Below are 5,952 nucleotides of genomic sequence, written 5' to 3'. Positions count from 1 at the left end.
CCTCACTCACAACTTTTGGCTGTGCCCCCTTCTTGACAGCCTCTAACTCCGAAGAGAGACGAGCTCTCTCCCATTTCAACCACTGAACCTCCATTCTCGAGCGGTTCAGCTCATCAAGGACAGAACCCTTGTCCGCCTCAACCGAGGTGACACCACCGCCCTTACTCATACTGACGTTTCCTCCTGACTAGGAAACTCAGTCTCCACCAGACTCACGACGCTTGGCCACTGACCACTCGGCGATAACGGTACCTCACCAGTAAACTCAGGCTGCGGGACTACTTGTCCAGGGCCTCCCGAATTTACCAAAACCTGCGTACCGATTACCACCCGGTGAATTCTCAATAGGATCGGCAGTTGCTGTCTCACAGTATGTCGCAAAGATCGCAACTCCGCTCTAATCCCCAACAGAATCCACCCACCAACCAACAATACTACAAACAAAACAATACCCAAACCAGTAACGACCCAGGTAAGCATAACCCGCTAACCTAGTTACCAATTATCCTCACAGTGTACCTCACTGAGGTCCACTCATTAACCAAAACAAAATATCCACTACTCTTTATTTCTCTTTATTACAAGTTCACCACTTACATCAATTGAATTTATACAATCACAAAAAATCCCACTTCTGACACCATTTGTGGCGAAATCGACCCCTGACCAATTGTGGCGGAACCGGTGATTGGCAGAACCCAGGGGGGACTGGTCTTCTTTATCCCAGGACTCTAGCCAACTCCTATTATCCCACAAAAATATTTATTAACCTTGCGCAAGGATGAGCGGTTACCCTGACGCAAGGGGGGATATAGTTAACGAACGGCGGACTAAGCCTAGGAGCAATTCGTTTGGTGGAAATATACCACCGTTTTGTGATTGCTTGACTCAAATGCGAACAGAGCACTAATTAATTATAATAACCTTCACAATGATCCAAATAATTATCACAGACAAATGTTTTCAAGGACGATCAATAATTGGTCTTATTCTCTGATCAACTATTCAATTATCTTTATATTAACACTTAATCAATTTATACAATTATATAATACACAGTTGCAATCAACCTAATATCACAAATAAGGGTCAACTGCACCCTTTGGAATGATATAAGCTTACAATACTCCTCACAGGTGATAATCCTCACTTGTGATAAACGTAATAGTGGTCAACTGCACCACGACAAATAAACAGGTTTATTTAATCTCTGTGGTCAACTGCACCACTTAATAACTTGAAGTCTCTACTTAATGCGAATCTCTAATTACCCTCACCTAGATTGGGGTAACCCTCACAGGAATTGCACAATGGGGTACTGAACTATGATATCCTCACACGGCCCCGAGAACGCTACCCCGGTAAACCTCACAGTGGACAGGAAGCTCAAGGAAACTAGGGTTGCACTGCACCGGGAACCAAACCAGTAGGTCTAGAACAAGCGGCACAAGCAATCCCTCCAGTCAATCCGAGCTCCACTTATCCCCCAATCAAAATTGGTTTACCCCAAATGTAACCCGCACCCAATACACAGAATTAATGAGCCTTAATTATCCTCACACGGAGATTAATGTGGACCGCAATTAACCTTACACAGCATTAGCGGAAGCAAGCTTTAAGTGTACCTCACAGGAACCCAAGGCAGAGTCAACCAGTCAGGCAATTTGTCCAGTGGTTATGCGATCGCCTCAGCGGTCAGGCCCACCGTTCCGGTGTTCAACAGACCACAAGCAATCCCACACAACCCAAAGTCCTCCCAGCCTTCAACCAATTATTTCCAACTCGTCCCCTTTTGTTCCAACACTTATCCAACCCACTAATTACTCTGACCCACGAGTTACGATGAGCTGAAATTGTAATAACAATTATCTCAAATACTCGGCAGTCTTAATGCACAAATTGCTGCACAACTGGTCGCACTGAAGCTCACCTAAGCTCCTTGATGCAGTCGCTGCAATTATTCTTCCGGCCACGGCTCGCGTCGATCGTCAGCTCTTTTGTCCTCTGCACAATACAACAGTTATGCTACACTCGACGCCATCTTCCGAACTGCCCGGGCGATGTCGGAACACCACGCTAAATCGCCCAGACCAGTGCAAATGCGCGTCTGTGATTGGTCAAGGCGCGCACTATTAATATTAATGCTCTCGACGCGCATAAATAATTCATGAGATAGACTCGCTGCAGTCTGTACTACCCTGTTTCGCCACACAATCTTAAAGAGTACAGCGCCCTCTGTTGATATGGATTGCCGCCGGCAAACCTTTAGTAAACGTTAGTTTGCCGTCATTACCTCTGGCAAAATATCCACTATCTTTAATTAAAGGGAAATAAAGTCCAAAATTGTAAAATGGTCAGATTCCGTCTCGTGAATACGAAGTCACAATGACAATGTTTTGGCGTGGAACGAGATTAACATTTATCACGGTAAAAATGTAAGTCACTGCGCATGTTCAGTGCCTATCCGGCAAAATATTGTTTGCTTCAAGAAAGCCGGCCCCGGCTAAATATACTCCCACTGCCAAATTTGAACTTCAATAAAAAAAGACAAGTCTGGGGATTTTCCTGTTTTTATCCATGCCCAGCATTCATTGTAAATGTCACAAATGTTCATTTTATCCTTTTGCTCCTCCTGCCCCCTTCCATATAAACCGTTGGTCCCCCCCCCCTCTCCGCAGTCAAATTTCTGAAACCACGCCCATTTCCAGATTCTCAGAAAACAGAGAAAATAACTGACAGAATTCCTTCTTTAAAAACTTAGGATTTCGAACCGTGTTTTCCACTGCATCAACTTCAGAAGAATCTACAGTAGTTCAGTCACTTCTACCTAGCTTTTGAAGGCCAAATGGTTAATTTTTCAGGCCAAAATTGGCAAACTTACTTAGTTGGACTGTTTTTTCGTAGTCCTCCACCATACGTGCCCCGCTAATTTACGAACGCGCAACGAACCACGTGAGATTGGTTTGTGAACAAATCCCTGGTCCCTGTACTATTGCAATGATTTCAAAGGCATTTTGAGACGCGAACCAGTTATTTGTGCCGCGCCTTATTTATCAATGAAGATTTACCCGGCATTTTTTTGTGGGTTAGTTTTCAGTTTCTTTGAGCTTGGGGGTAAGGCCAAAAAAAAAAAGGCTCCGGTTTCTGGTATGGAACTTGCCCAAAAAGTGGTGCGGCGACGCGGCTTTTTTTTTTACCAGACTTTTTTGCTTCAAATGTCGGCTGATGACTGCAAATGGTGCCCGACTAAACTTAGTGCAAAATGTACGGGAGTCTTGAGAGTCCACATAAAGCTTATTCTCGACCATACCCCCATCTAAAAACACGTTTAAACTGTGCTGCAGCAGGATTCCAGTCATAAACCAGTGAGTTTGGTGGTTTTGAGACATGATCTTTTATTGAAAAAAAAACTTTTTCATTTTGCCGACGCGCATGGCTACGGCGACGCGCGCGCATACCAGAAACCGGAGACTTTTTTTTTTGGCCTAAAAGTCGTTTTTTTCCTAAGTTCTAGTTCACAAATTTTGTTTATCATCTTTTTAAATTCTCACAATTTTTGTAAGACAATATTGGAGACCTAGCTGTATCTAAGAAAAGATCGTCTTCGAATTCAATAGTTTGCTAAAAGGGAAATTTTGTTTTGAACTGAGTTCCCGTATTTTTGTATTGATGGATGGCTCACCCCTTTTCATTGATTTGGTATAGCCAGGCTGTGCGGAATGTATATGCAAATTTTTACAGGTGCAATTTTTTTCATCAAGCAATAGTTGCGCCCCTTCCCCCTCGCAACGCCCATATACAAATTTCTAGAGTGCCGTGACTTCTATATATTCCTTTATTTAATAATATTCCTCTCTATTAAATATTACAATTTTAACATAATATTCCTCTATTTAATAAATTCAGCCATAGAGGGCGGGCTTTCGATTTAGTGCGGCGAAATTAGCTTATCCTCTGATAACCCCACCAGGGGCGGATCCAGGAATTTTACCAGCATATTTAATATTACCCAATATAATTTTTTTTGTGTCACAGCAGGGGGGAGGGGGGTTCGCATTAATTTTAATGAATTTCTATGAAAAACAAATTGACAGAGCTGGGGGGGGGGGCGTTTGGACCACCACCCCCCTCCCCCCCCCCCCCCCCCAATCCGTGCTTGCCCACCTCCAACCCATAATAATGTAGACAGCTTAATTACATTTTACAAAAACATCTTTTTTAAGGGAATATCAAAGGGAAGTTAAACAAAAAGTGTGTTTTTTTCTTTAAAGTTGAGTTGTTTATTGGTAGTGGGGCCTAGACAACGAGTATCGTTCATTCATGAAAGGGGATGAATTTGAAGGGGGGGGGGGGGTCGTTAATTGGTAAAGTTCTATTTTGTGGTGTTCATTGGGTGCTAGAAAAAAATTAAAAGGCTTTTTGTTTTCAAACAAGAGCCACCGTGGTGTCGCTAAGCCCACAACAGCAAAACACAACAGGTCCACAACAAAACAATGTAATGAAACAATGAATAATTCAAGACAACTTCAACTTATTTGAAGTTGTCTTGAATTAATCAAAGAAGCTGTCTTCTTGCAGACCGAAGTGGGGCCACCAGAAATGCCTTTTGAGATAAATACACCAGGGAACAAGTGAAGACGACTGTTTTTAATACGACTTGAAATTGTAGGCTATTCATCCCCGTTGCCACTTTATAATACAAAGAAAGAAAAGAAAGGAAACACTGCACCCCTCCCATAAAATGCGATCTAGCCCCGCCCCTCCACATAAGGAATTGGCAGCAACTGGCCTGTCGGTGACCCCTTTCTTGGTGACCCCTTTCTTGATCCCCCAGCAATAAATGCTTCTGGATCCATCAGTGATTTAGCTGTCTAATCATTTTTTTAATTGCATGAAGTAAATTTGAGACTGGGTTGATATATTTTTTAAGGAATTTCTTTTGATATCCTCATTATGAAGCCTGCATGCCCGATTACAAAACCCAAGTGGTGACCCAGCTGTAGAGTTCAGAGGCGGGAGATTGGTCCATCACTGAGGGAAGAATGGAGGCATAACACAACAATCATCTAACCTCAAAGATTTCTCCTTGATTGACTCAAGTCATTGCATGCAATGATTTATTACACGATAATAATCATACAAAGTACACAATGTCAAATAACAATCCCGGACGTCTTAAACTTTGCCCAAAATAGCTGGAAAAACAAAAGAAGAGATCAGAAATGTTTCTGCACCAATAACAAATAATACAAATGACTTACAAATTCCAACATTATCTCTACTCATAGTTAACCAATAAACTTACTTCCACCAAACGGTGCAAATATCAGATATTTAATTTTTATTTTTAAGATAAGTTTGCGCTAGCACCATGTGAATAAATCTCTTTTGTGAGTATGTGTGGTTCTGAAAAGAACCGGAGGGACTTAACGTCTCGAACAGTATGCTCCACCCGTCGTCAGGAGAATGAGGGATTCCAACGATGATGCTATTATAAGGATGGGAGCGGTGAGGGCGTGAGAAGGATGCAAACTGGTGAAGCTCGAAACCGGTGAAGCTGAGAAGGATGCAAGTTGACTGATTTATTCACATGGTGCTACCGCAAACTTATCTTGTCTTAGTACCTTTCCACCATGCAAACCTTCAAATCTTATTTTCAAGTTTCAAGTTGTTCAACTTTCACGCTATTATAATGCACTGAGTCAGTTCTCCTTGGTGGTTTATTTTTATGACTGAAACCAAACTATCCAGAAGTCAGCAGATTATCTTGACTTGGAGTCCGTGCCCGAGTGATGACCTTATCTTACAGAGTTGCAATTTAATGATAACAAGATACAAATTACAATTATGTAGTTTGTAAACCATGGCTTAAAGGCATAGGAACATTTGTATTTCATGCAATTTGTTCGTTTCCAATATATGTAATATCATCACTGTTCACAGAAGAATACT

This window comes from Patiria miniata, unplaced genomic scaffold (assembly GCF_015706575.1).
Source record: "Patiria miniata isolate m_02_andy unplaced genomic scaffold, ASM1570657v1 HiC_scaffold_25, whole genome shotgun sequence".
Lineage (NCBI taxonomy): Eukaryota > Metazoa > Echinodermata > Asteroidea > Valvatida > Asterinidae > Patiria > Patiria miniata.
Note: the sequence above shows the minus strand (reverse complement) of the source record.